At 40.4% G+C, this 14,511-nt stretch overlaps 1 pseudogene; it reads right to left on the reverse strand.

The window, feature by feature from the left end:
- Window positions 1–204: 204 nt before the first annotated feature.
- Window positions 205–14,511, reverse strand: part of LOC142436509 (ninein-like protein) — a 91,232-nt pseudogene continuing 76,925 nt past the window's right edge.

The following is a 14,511-nucleotide window of genomic DNA, read 5'->3' on the forward strand; positions in this document are numbered from 1 at the left end:
TGAGGCTCTTGCTATCTATATTTTCAACTTGTCTTTTCAGAAAGGTTGTAGGAATTCACTCTCTTTTTAAGATTTAATTCCTTTATGCTACTCTTCTAAATAAAGCAGATTTATAAAAAACTATGATATTCCATGTTCTTTTCCCCTAGGCTTCCTGGCTATGTGTGGGGCAGTGTATGTCTCCATATCTTTAAGTTGTTGCTCTCATATTCCCACTCTGCACTGCCCACTCACCTGCTCTTTCACCTGGTGACCAGCCCGATCCATCTTCAGTGTCAGCAACTGAACGGGTACTTGATTTTTCTCATTTTGAGCCTTGTGGACAAAGGCCTCCTCACCCAGGTGAAGGATCCTATGGTTGAGCTGAGATAACTGATCCTTGTATTTCTGACTCTAGAGCAAAAAAGGGTAAAACAATGATTGAAAACAAAAACGAAGCCCCAGCAGATCCTTTCAGTGGTTAATGAGGGGTAATTTTGTCTCACTGTGGGACGTGGCAACATCTGGAGGCATTTTTCATTGTCATAATTGGGGTAGGTAGGGGTGGCTACTGACATGTAGAAATGCTACTAAATATCCTACAGTGTATAGGACAGCCCCTATACAGACTTATCCAGTCTCACACAGCAATGATGCTGAAGTTGAGAACTCTGCTTTATTCCTGAGAAGAAGTGAGAATACATCTAGACCATTAAGAACATTTAAACCACTGTTCTGAAGGCCTCCCACTTTTATCTAAGTTATTTAAAACATCGTGTTAAGGGGGGGGGGGGAGGAAGAAACTTAAAGCATATGAATCTCTTCAAAAGGACCTCTGACCTGTCCCTGATATCCAAATCTATCTGGCAGTAAGTTGTTGATATTCTCAGTACCACTGGGCCAGGAAATTAGAGTGTCTGACAGATGTCCTCTTGGTGTATACACAAATGGCCGTGTGTTCCAACAGTTGCTAGAAAATTTCTCAGTTTTTCACCATAGAGATTTCAGTTACTGTCAACCACTGGTCAGGAGCATCTTTCAATAAATTACAATTTAAAAGAATCAAATTACATTTTTGTTGGATTGCCTTTCTTTTTTTCTCACAACAATTAGTTTTCAGGGGAGAGATCAACCACAGTTCCAAGGTATTCCCACGTTGGTGTGAATACCTATGGTTCAGCAATGAGCAGAATCATATCATTTTTATCTTGTAGGTTTAATACGCACACACAAGGGTAAGTATAAAAGCATTTTATAATAGAAACTTGTTAAAAATGATTATGGAAACATATGTATGAATGTGCTTGACACAATGAATGTATGTATGGAATGTGATAAGTTGTATGAGCCCCCAATAAAATGATTAAAAAAAGAAACCTTAATTAAACAAAACTATCAAAATATGAAGCTACTGTTTCATGTCATATCTTTATCTATGCCTATATGCTTCTGAAGTGTTTTCATCTTTCTATTCATTTCCCAAAGAATTCTCACTCTTCAATTTATGTCATGTCAAATGGGAGTTTTGTCATGTTCAAGGGATGCAAATCATGTTCGTTTTAAATGTCCTCTGAGCTTGGGAACACAGAGCAGTGTGGAAGGCAGATAAGGCTGCGTCAGGTGGATGGGTCGTTCCCAATGAGGAGCTCGTCAGACAGTCCTTGCTACCCTCCAGGAGGAGCAGGTATGGCGCCGTAACAGAACACACGCCGTGGTACATTTTCCTGTCCTTCTTCCTCCTCCCCAGCGCAGCTTTCCATTCTCTTCAGATGTCTTCCTGAGAAGTCTCTGTGATCATCCTTGAGAAAATATAAAGAGGATTCCTTTGAAACCCAGAAAGAGAGTCTCCAAAGCCTTCTGAGGTGACTTGCCTTGAATTCATCTTTGAGGTCTTCCCGACCTTCATTAAAACGCTAAAAAGTATTGTGTTATGTGGAGCAGCAGCATTCCTGTAAACTTGTGGGAAAACTTAATTAATTTGGGAATATTCACTTGAGTTTTGTTAAAAATGTGATAGCCCTGATGTAAATGAAAATTGATTTTTTAAAATTTATGTTTTTCCCAGATCATTTTATTAGGGCATAATCCAGACATCATACCAATAGCTCTATCAGATCAAGCAGCGTTGTGCAATTACTGCATATAATCAATTTCTTCCTTTTCATACTACGTGATATCAGCTCCCCATTACCTCTTTCCTCCCCATCAATACACCCCAAGAACTCTTACTCCAGTTATTACCTCTACAGATTCACCCAATCTGGGTTTGATAAACCCCCAAACACAGAAAGATACATAACAGAGAATCAAGAAAGGTACCAAAATAACAAAATACAGCAGAGATAAGACCTAATCTAGAAAACAACAGCAAATCCCAGAAAATATTAAAAACTAGATAAAAGTCAAAGTGTATCTAAAGGGAGCTCAAATAACAAGATTTTAACCATTCAAGCCCTATTTATCATTTTAATTTACTATAATCGTCTTTCCAATACCAGCTGCCTGATAACCAGGTTATTCCTATCCCTCAGTGATAGTCAGAGGGGGGCCACTGGAGGCTTATTCCCTGTGGAGAACCTGAACATGTATTTTGGGCTCCCACTGTCAGCCATAGCTTTGTGAACACCAGAATTTCACAAATTTCAGCTCTGACAGCACGCCCTTCTTCAGATCTGGTTTATATAATTGATAATCCTTGGATCATCGATGATCGTGTGCTTCTTCCAGGTGAGTTTACTGACATCTCACTTAGATGGGTGCTTATTTGAAACAAGCTCCAATTATTTCCAACAGGGTTTTGTGGAGACCTTGTGTTTTTCTCTCTCTATAAAATCATACCATCTGCAAATAACTAGAGCTTAATTTCTCTTTGCCCAATTGCACTCCCTTAATCTCTTGTTGCCTTTTGATTCTGGCTAGGATCTAGCACAATGCTGAATAAAAGTGGGGATAATGGGCATCTTTGTCTGGTTCCCATTTTCAATTGCAATGATTTCAGCTTTTCTCCATCCAGTATGATACTGGCTGTTGGATATTAAGACATGGACTTTAGTATATTGAAGAATTTCCTTATATTTAATTATTGTTTTTATTAGGAATGGGTGTTGGATATTGTCAAATGCTTTTACTACATCCATCAATATGATCATCTGGTTCTTCTATATTTTGTTTATATGGTGGTATGAATCCCATTTGGGCATGAAGTATTATTATTATTTTGATATGTTGTTGAATTCTACTGGCCAGGATTTTGTTGAGAATCTATGTTCATGAGAGATATTGGCTTGTAGTTTTCTATTTGTGTGAGGTCTTCCTTTCATTGTCATTGGTTTAGTAATTTTTTCTCCATCTTTTGACTCTCAGTCTGTTTTTGTCTGTGAGTTTGAGGTGTGTTTCTTGAAGGCAGCAAATTGATGGATCTTGTTTCCTAATCCAGTCTGCTACTCTGTCTTTTGACTGGGGTATTTAGCCCATTGATTTTCATTGGTATTAATTCCAAATGCAGGTGAGTTACTATCATATTGTATTATCTGTGTTTGGGAGGGAGGAATCTATTCATGTCCTTGTTTCCCGTCTAGATCTACTGTTTTGGGTGTTGTTTTAGTGTGTTGACTTCTGGAAAGAAGCACGGACTGTGGCGATCTCATAATGTTTTTGTGCTGTTGATTTTCTGACCATAGAGATATGGTTAGTGTTTTCGGCAATGCTGGTTTTGTTTTTATGAATTCTCTATTTCCTTGTTTGGGAATACCTTTATTTCTTCTTTATATGTGATATATCGCTTTGCTGGATACAGGATTTTGGTTGGCAGGTTTTTACTTTGAAAGTTTGATCTATGTTGCTCCATTTTCTTATTTCCTGCATATTTTCTGCTGAGAGCTCTGAGCTCATTCCAATCTGATTACCTCTGAAGGTGACTTTTTCCCTCTCTAGCTGCTCTCAAGATTCTCTCCTTTTCCTTGAAGTTGAATATTTTGACTATCATATGTCCTGATGCCCTCCTATACATGTCCCCTACCCCCACCCCCCGGGTCTAACCTCCTTGGAGTTCTCTCTGTCTCCTGAATGGTTATTATCTCCTCCTTTATAGTACTGGGGAAAATTTCCTCCACAAATTCTCTTACTAATTTATATGTAGATTTGTTTGTTTCTTCCTGTTCCGGTATTCCAAACAAGACATTCATTACTTCTGTTCATGGTTTCTCACATCATCCTCAGGTTTACTTCAGATTATTTTACTCTTTTGTTTGTTTCTCTCATTTGCTGAAGTCTGCATGGTTGTCTTCAAGTTCATAGATTCAATTTTCATTTTCTTCCATTCTATTGTTCAGTTCTTTTTTGGGGGTAATTATTTTATTGGGGGCTCATACTACTTTTATCACAATCCATTCATACATCCATTGTGTCAGCACATTTGTACATTTGTTGCCCTCATCATTCTCAAAACATTGCTTTCTACTTGAGTCCTTGGTATGAGCTCATTTTTTACCCTCCCTCCCTGCCCCCCTTTCTCATGAACACTTAATAATTTATAAATTATTATTAGTCATGTCTTACACTGTTCAACGTCTCTCTTCACCCACTTTTCAGTTGTACATCCCCCAGGGAGGGGGTTATATGTAGATCATTGTAATTGGTTCTCTCTTTCTACCCCCACCTTCCATCTACACTCCCAGTATTGCCACTCCCACCACTGGTCCTGAAGGGTTCATCTATCCTGGATTCCCTGTGTTTTCAGTTCCTATCTGTACCAGTGTACATCCTCCGGTCTAGCCAGATTTGTAAGATAGAATTGGGATCATGATAGTGGTGGGGAGGAAACATTTAAGAAATAGAGGAAAGTTGTATGTTCATCATTGCTACACTGCACCCTGACTGGCCCATCTCCTCCCCGTGACCCTTCTGTAAGGGGGTGTCCAGTTGCCTACAGATGGGCTTTGGGTCCCCAATCTGCACTCCCCTCATTCACAATGATATTATTTTTTGTTCTTTGATGCCTGATACCTGATCCCTTTGACACTTCATGATCACACAGGCTGGTGTGCTTCTTCCATGTGGGCTTTGGTTGGCCTAGAAGGCCACTTGTTTACCTTCAAACCTTTAAGACTCTAGATGCTATATCTTTTGATAGCCGACACCATTGACTTTCTTCACCACATTTGCCTTCAGTGATTGTGTCTGGAAGGTGAGCATCATGGAATGCCAGTTTAATAGAACAAGTGTTCTTACATTGAGAGAGTACTTGAGTAGGGGCCAAATGTCCATCTGCTACTTTAATACTAAACCTATAAATATATGCATAGTTCTATTTCTCCATCATCATATATAAATATATTTACATATGTACATGCCTATATTTAGAGCTCTATAAATGCTATGTGCCTTGCAGTTCTTTCCTCTATTTCCTTTTACTTTGCTCTTGTTCATGTTCAGCCTTCATTAGGGTTTCAGTAATTCCTCTCGGTTACATTACCCATGATCAAGCCCTACCAGGCCTCTTACACGCTCCTCACCACTGATTTTGGATCACTTGTTGTTCTCTTGTCCCTTGGTTTGTTAACCACTTCTTTTCCCCAACCTTCCCCTCTCTCATGTCCCCCTGGAACTGTCAGTCCCATTGTTTTCTCCTCCAGATTGTTTATCCCACCTATTTTATCTAGATAGACCTGCAGAGATAATAATATACACAAAAACAAGACAGAACAAAACAAAGCAACAAAAGAAAACAAGACACCACCACCAAAAAACAAATGACAAAAAAAGAAAAGCCTGTCAATAGTTCAAGGTCTGTTTGTTGACATTTGCGAGTGTTTGCTGATTGAGCCTGATGGGGTGCCATGCTCTGAACCCAAAGTCTATTTTTGATAATGCCTCGGGACTTCCTTGCTCTGCTTCCCTTGCTGTTCTGTTGCATGCCCTTCATGTTTTGCCTCAGTGTGGTGGGGTCAGATCGGTCTAATTCCCACACTGTGTCTCCAGTGTTGTCCCCTATAGGGCTATGGGTCAGTGGGGGATGTCCTGTCTCATAGTGGGACCAGCCATATGGTCCTCTCTGTGCATTGGCTGTTCTTAGTGGGGATATTGTCCTTAAGGCTTGGTGGGCCAGGATGTGCTCCAGTCTCTCTTCCTCCCCCTTCATTTGCTTCGATTTGCTCTGATCAGACATGTCCCTCTCTCGGAGCTGTAGCTTCAATGCTATCCTCTGAAGTACTTTCTTCTGGGGGCAAGGGCTGCTGTCCATGTAGTTGGGATTGGGGCCAACCCCTCAGACCTCTCTACTGGTTCCTTGCTTCATGCCAGTATGTTGCATTCACATCTTGGAGCATGGGGTAGAAGTCTGGTCCTTCTTTCCCGGCGACGATATGAACAAGACCCTCCCTTTGGATGGGTTAGTTCCCTGTTCCCCAGCTACCCATTTATTTCATTTTCTTCCCCCCCCCCCAACCTTTTTAATTGTCTAACATATGTATCCCTGGATTTGGTCTGGCCCCTGCCATACTACCACCCCAGGAATGTTTGTATACAGTAGCTTTTTCCTTATATCCCTTTTGCATTTTTTTAAGTTTACCTCAGCGGACTCATGTTGTATTTGTGTTTTGTGCTTGGCTTACTTTGTTTAGCATCATTTTCTCCAGTTTTTCCCATGTGGCAAGGTGCTTCATGCATTCATCACTGCTTTTCAGTGATGTGTAGTACTCCAGTGTATGAATGTACCATAGTTTTTATTTAAATCATTTTATTAGAGGCTCATACAACTCTTAGCACAATCCATACATACATCAATTATGTAAAGCACATCTGTACCATAGGTTTTTAATCCATTCATCTGTTGATGGAAATTTGGGTTGTTTCCAACTCCTTGCAATTGTAAACTGTGCTGCGATGAACACCGGTATTGCTCAGTTCTCATACAATGTTTTTTAATTCTGTTATCTCATTGTTTTGTTTCTCGGTTTCTTTGGGGTGTGAGGTTTTTAGTATCACACTTTCTTCCTTTTTTCAGAATTGATCCCCAAATCTCTTGTATGGTCACAAACATCATTCACCTGTATTCTCTTTCTGGTAATTTAAGGTCTTCACTTTCTGTGTATTCCAATGAAGTTGCGTAATCTTCAGTTGTTGACTTTTGTTTATCTTGATTTTTTGTGGTTACTACTGCTGACTGTTGTTTGCATGGCATAGTGATCCAACTGTAGATGGTATGTAAGGTTCTGGATTGTGTGTGAGTAGGTGGAGGAGGGAGGGGCAGGACTTGCTCTTTGGGTTAGTGGAGAAAGTTCAGATAGGGGCTGGAAATTGTATTCTGTTGAGATGAGGAAGAAATGATAGAGCTGACTGGGTAGAAGGAATAGGAGATAGGAATACATGAGTAGGATTTAGGTGACAGAAATAATCATAAGTGGTGTTCTGGTTATAGTGGTTTTCTGATAAATTAAAAAAGGGGATTTTAAGGGGTCTGCTAGTACTTGTTAGTTTATGTGAAAGTGTGTCTCACTGTTAAGATTCTGGCTGAGACTGGCTGAATTCCCAAGGAGGTTCTAACTGGTGGCAGTTTCTAACATTTTATATTTTCTTTTGGTTGAGGTTTTTCTCTGTTTTGCTTTGTCATTGTTTGTGCTTTGTGTGATTTTCTGTGTATGAAATCCAGGCTATGTAAATCTCTAGAGACAGTAACTGGAGTGATAGTTGGCTAGGGGCATGGCAGGAAGGTTGCGGGAAGTGGGAAGCTAACAATGAGTGGAAGAAGGAAGAGTTCTGACATTGATGGTGCTGATGACTGCACAACTCTTACTCTTGTACTTCTGCCAAAGAAGCCTCATCTCAATCTAATTATTATCAATGACTAGACAAACCCAAACTTCAAGACACGGAACAAAACAATTGCATGTAATATTCAAAAGTGCCATGGTCTCCAAAATAAAGAATAGACCGAGAGAAAGAGACAAGAAGACATGATATAAATGCCACATGTGATTCTAAGAATTATCAGGATGGCTGGCAGCACCAAAATGGGGTGTCCCTGACGGCAGTAATGTATCCACACGAACTTTCTGATTTTTGACAAGGGAGGTAGTTACTGCATTCTGAAATCGTTGAGGAACAAAGTCCTCTATAATATTCGAAAATAGTTTTTAAAGAAAGAAAGAAAGAGAGAAAGAAAAGTTCATTAGCTTCACATCAGGTGGTAATACTAAACCTGACTGTTGATCATTTCCATTTCAAGGCAGGCCTGATATTTCTCTTTCTTTAAAATATCAATTTCTTTCCTGTTGAAAAAGCAAAATTAACAATATCATTGCCAATTAATGTGTTTTCTTCTTCTAGTAACAGTCCACCATGGCTTGGACAAAAAGGCCCACCCCTACCTCCCCTGATATTCTACGGCCCAGATCCCTCTACACTACTGCTACTGCTATGATTGATAATAGTGGTGATGGTTCAATCTTGATCCCAAGCTCCTAAAGCCAGAAGAATTTAGGAAAGTTTACCCTTAGGACTTCAAACCGATTCATTCCAGTTCCAACCCCTGTTGATAATTTGAATTTTTGACCTAAATATACTGAATCACAATCAATATTTTAGCAAAGTTCTCAGGCGATTCTTTAATTTTTAAAAAAGTTCTATTGATACATAATTCACATATATACAATTCAATAGTTCAATCATATCAAGATTGTATAATCATCACCACAATCAGTTTTGGAACATTTTCTTCATTCTTGTACTCGTCGTTATTAGCTTTCCATTTCCTTCTAACCAACTGTGTGAAACTCCCAAAGAACCAGTAATCCAGTTAGGGTCTGTATAGATGCACCTATTCTGGACTTCATCTATAGGAAAACATACTTTAAAAACAACAGAAACAACTAACAATAACAAAGTAAAACAGACAAGAACATTTAGAAAAGAAAGCAGAAAGTATTAAAAACTGGAACAAATTAAAAATGGAACTTAAGAGAGATCAAAAGACAAGGTGCCAAATTTTAAACTAACTGCATCTCCAATAATCCCCTTTCCAATGCATTTTACATGCGAACAAGGCTGGTCCCATCCTTGGTCTAGGGTCAGATGGGATTCGTCAGGTGACTCTTTTTGAGGCGGAAATGAAAATTTTCAGCAGGGAGGGTGAAACCAAAGCCAGGTGTCACCTTGGTTTGTGCTGGTAACTGCCAAGGTCAATGGTATAGCCTCCCACACCCCTTAACGATTCAGTCTTAGAAACCCTCTACAGACTCAATGAGAGTGGGTTTAGTTTTCGCTTGCAAGATTTTGCCAGATTGTACAAAAGGAGCATTCTCCGTGGCAATCCTTAGTCAAGCAAATTACTACGGATTTAGCAAAGTATGGAACTAGCCACCCAGCAACACAAACACAAACCATCTTACCCTCACTGCGATCTGCTGGGAATGGAGTCTGGTAGTAAACTTAGGAGAAAATGGTTTCAAGGGAAGACCTCCTGGATTTCAGAACTGTAATGATGCAAATCCCCGCTGGTACCTTCCCCTGCCATCCATATTCTGACCGTCATGGCTACTCCATCAACTATGCTCCATGCTCGCAGCAGGTCAGAGTTGACTTTATCTTGAACTTCTTATTTGGAAGAAAAATCAAAAGGCAGACTGCCCTTGGATATGGCTACAGCAGTGAAAACTCACTGACCAGTGTTAGCACTCCACTCCCTGTCCCTTGTTCCTGCCTCAGTGTCCTAGGGCCCAGACCTACCCCTAATGCCGATATCTACATACAAATATAAACCGTGGTGAAAAGTCCACCTGAAATTATTACTGAGTCATGAACATAGATATTGTATTTGTCTAGGAAGGCCCTAGGATCATTTCACTGTACTAAACTATGTCCACCTGTCCTCACCATCAGGTGTGATGCGGAGTACTTTCATACAGGGAATAAGGTGGTATGCCACGATGGCAGAGGTAAGAAGGATGGGTGTAGCAGCTGCTCACTGTGGGGTGGTCAATGCTGCCACATACATACGTGTTCTACCTTTTACGTCTGAGACCAGGCATTCAGGTATGAGAGGGGCTGCCTGCATGTGGAGGTAGGCCAGGGCCCTTTACATATGTGTCATGTCATGGTCAGAGACCAATTAGGTTCATCCACTCTTGGCTTTCTGGAAAGTGAGGTTGATTTGAGAATACGCCCCACTTTCTATCTCAGTAACTTCTACACTCACTTTACTGAGAGGAAACCACTCATTCTGCTATGTGAAAACTGGGTCACAAGCTCAAAGGTCCTAAGTTGAACCTGGACAAGCCTTTACCTCTGTACATCATTTGTTCTTTCTGCAACTTTAAGTTCTTGCTGAATCCTTCCCAATTCATTTGTCAACGATGTGTTTTCTTCAGAAAGCCTCTGTAGCTCGGCTCTGCAAGCACAATTGACAATCAGAAGTAAGTTGGGAACCATGTGCCCATGGTTGGTATCAATGCGTAATACTGAATGTGAGACCTTGGGGCATTCCAAAAGCTATTCCCTGCTAGTGAATCCCGGCAGGGATCTAAGAAACAAGAATGACCAGAGCTTAAAATATATGCACACATTTTCCTCTTTAGTGAGACTGTCACCTGCTATACTCCAAGGTCATCACTGGAAGGAAAAACTGAGGAAGAAACACATATTGATTTATGGAGCTGCCTGATGCACAGTGAATACCTCAGCAGAGAAAGGCAGGTGTCACTATCTACTCCATGACCAAGGCTACCCTGGGCCACATTATTTCCTGACAAACAATTCTTAAAGAATCTCTGCCAAGACAACACAAGTGATTTATGACAGGCAAGTATTTTTACCAACAAAAAAATCCCTAATGAGCTTTGAACCCATACTTTCTGTCCTGAACACATGTCGATATTTATCCCCCCAACTACGTCTTTGTCTGGCATCTTGTTAGATTCTAATTTTCCCAATCTAAGTAATGCTTATCTTATGCATTATGTTCTAGTATCAAGCACAAATATGTCTCATCTGACTTCATTTGATCTCATGGGGCACTAAGGGAAAAATAGAGAAAAAGAAGTCATGGGAACTTTAAAAGCAGCAAAGGGTTTAGAGTAGGGCTGTCAAATAAATGGGACATGAAATTTGAAATGGTCACTCTGGCTCTAGTATGGGAAACAGACTGATTCTAGGTGTGTACACTGTGTTAGGTGGAGGTGGAATTCTACTTTTGGCTGCTTGGAGCGCAGATACAATGAAGATTGCTCATCCTATCTGCTGAACAATTAAGAGACTATGTGAAGCCAAGTATGTAACTGCCCTCACAGAAGTAATGGAGAACACACTCAGAGCAGAACACAATGGATGACTAGGGGCTCCGAAAACGTTGACAATTGTGTGTGTCAAGAGATTCCACCAAGAGTCAAAAGAGAAGCTAAAGGCTGTGGAATTTCATATTGGACAATGACATACTGGACAAGAGACTCATCTCTAAAATTTACAGAAAATTGAGTATCTCAACAGAAAGAGATAGGCAATCTAATTTAAAAAATGGTCAAAGGATGTGAACAGATCCTTCACCAAAGAAGACATTCAGGGGGGCAAAAATATATGAAGAAATGCTCTTAATCATTAGCCATTAGAGAAATACACATCAAAATGAGATACGACCTCACCCCCCAAATTAACTGGAAGGTTAAAAAAAACAACAACAGATAACAACAAATGATGGTGAGGGTGTGGAAAGACTGGCACTTTCATACACTGCCGGAGGAACTGGGAAATGGTGCAGCCACTGTGGCAGGCAGTATGGTGCACCCTGAGAAAGTTGGGAAGAGAAATACCATGACACATCAATCCCTCTACTTGGTATGTGTCTTCGAGAAATAAAAACTATGACACAAATAAATAGATACAGACCCATGTTCATCATAGCATTATTCACAATAGCAAAAAACAGGAACAATCTAAATGCCCTGCAGTGGAAGAATGGATGAACAAACTTGGGTGCAATAAACACACAATGAAATGCTATGCAACGTCGAAGAATAACGATGCACCTGCAAAGCCCTCACAGAGGGATGGACACGGAGGACAGTACGCCGAGTGGAATTAGTCAAAAACAAAAAGGACAGATATCGTATGAGACCACCACTATAAAAATCAACTGTAAGTTTTCTTATGGAAATAAAAACATTCTTTGATGGTTGCAGAGGATGGAAAGGAGGGGGGGGGAGGTGCGGCTAGAACACAGGCAAGTGATAGCCTGGGCGGAGGGGAATGCAACACACAGGAGAAACGATGGAGGCAGGCAGGCGAGTACACCGGTAGTTTGCAAGAGTGAGAAACTACAGACGCAAACACTGTTAGATTCAAATTCCTACAACAGTGGGGGATTGGGGAATCTACAAGTGAGTACTTGGACATACACACAGGCTGAACAGATAGGAGACTTTTACAAACATATATATGTGTGTGTGTGTGTGTGTGTGTGTGTGTGTGTGTGTTTAAAAGAGAGTATTTGTATATTTACTTTTACTGCAAATATATCCATGAATGTGGTGGGGCGAACAGAGGACAAAATTATGACAACTTCTTAAATATAAGCAGATACTCTGAAGGAATAAGGTACTGGGCTTTGGGGGAGTGGTATCACAATAGTTTCAGGGGACAAAATGATCCATTAGCATATCATAGTTCACAAAGACAGTGCTCTACATTCTAATCTGGTAAGTAGCAGCGGTCTTAAAGGTCTCTGAGCAGCCGTCTAGGGTGCAAGGACTGATCTCTCCCTGTCCAGGGCAGAGCAGCGGGGTGGCAGTTAAACAGACACAGGGAAAACACTTAGTCGAAGGGACAGTGAGAACACCGGTCTCCACAATCCTGGGCCCAGAAGAACGGGGTGATACCTGGTGCCACCACCACCAGCTCTGCATAAAATCACACTAGAGAGTCCTGGAAAGAGAAGAAGAACCTGTCAATCAAAATCCTAAAAGAAACCAGGCTTACTGGTCAGACAGCGTCTGGTAGGGCCCCTAAGACCGTGCTCCCTTGGGTCTGGACTTCAACTCACTACTGTGTTAGAAAAGTCAACCGTTAAAATGAGATGGGGAGCATTCACCCAAAGACAGAAGGCTAGGAAAGGAGGAGAAAAGGACACAGAAAACAGGGAAGTCGTGGACTAAGGGAGGGCATATTAAGAGGACTGTAATGAATGAATGGCATCAAAATATGTATGAATTGCAGAGTGTTAAAGTATGATCTGCTCTGTAAACCTTAATTCACAATAAAAACTTCATTAAAAAAAAGAGTTGTAGTTGAGTTTTGCACAAGACACATTGTTTCTTATGTCAATAAAAAGGTAAACATTATTATATCTTAAAATCTAAAAAATTCCATTCCATACAAACATATTGCATTGACCCAGAACTTTCATAGCAGTAGAAAAATGCAGGCAAGAGAATGAAAAATAAAGTGCAAATGAAATAACTATAGCTCTAAGCAACAATATGGAAGAATCTCACAAACAACATATGGTAAGAAAGGACGGATGGTATGCTTCTTTTATATAAAGTGCAAAAACAGGCAAAATTAAGGAGTTAGAAGTCAGGATACTGGCTATGTGTGGGGAATCCAGGAGGGTTCTATTTCTTGTTTTGGGTGCTGGTAAAACGATCTGATCAATTTCTTATAAAATCATAGCAGTACACTTTTTTATTGCATATAACATTAGAATATTTTAAAAAATACACACCTAAATACACCAAAGATATGTGATCATGAATGTATCAGAGATAAAAAACATCCAGATCACTGCTGTGGTTGGCAGATTAATGACCTCCTAAAGACTGTTCTGGGAAGCCATGGTGGTGCAGTTGGTATTGTATTCATCTGCATTTCACTCTAGGTTGCTAACTGGAAAGCCAGCAGCTAAAAGACCCACCCACTCACTGCTCTAAAGGAGAACGATGGGGCTTTCTGCTTCTATCAAGATTTATAGCCTCACAAACCCTAGGGATCAGTTTTACTCTGCCCTTTGGGGTGGATATGAGTCAGAATTAACTCGATGGCAGTTGGTAAAACATTATTCATGTTCTAATTCCCGATTGTGAATATTATGTTACATGGCTAAGGGGAATTACAGTTGAAGATGAAATTAAGTCTGCTGATCAGCTGACTGTGAGATAATGAGATTATTCTGGACTATTCTAGTGGGCCTATTGTACAGACTAGGGTCCTTTTAAATGAAAGAGGCAGAAGAGGCACAGCCTTAGATTCAGCCAGCCATTGGACGCTTTGAAAAGTGGAAGAGGCCACGAGTCAAGAAATGTGAGTGGCTTCTAGAAGGTGGAAAAAGTAAGTACATGGGTTCTCCTTAGAACCCCTTGGAAGGGGCACAACCCTGATGACACCTCGATTAGAGTACAATTTAGCTCTCAGTTCTAGCTAACATGCAACTAAGCTGTCAAGAAATTAGCTAAATTTTAACCTATTTCTGACCTGTAGCGTCTAGAACTGTAAGATATTAAATCTGTGTTGTTTTAAGCCACTCAGGGACATGGGTCCATCTATGGAAAA

The sequence above is a fragment of the Tenrec ecaudatus genome, unplaced genomic scaffold (assembly GCF_050624435.1).
Source record: "Tenrec ecaudatus isolate mTenEca1 unplaced genomic scaffold, mTenEca1.hap1 Scaffold_377, whole genome shotgun sequence".
Lineage (NCBI taxonomy): Eukaryota > Metazoa > Chordata > Mammalia > Afrosoricida > Tenrecidae > Tenrec > Tenrec ecaudatus.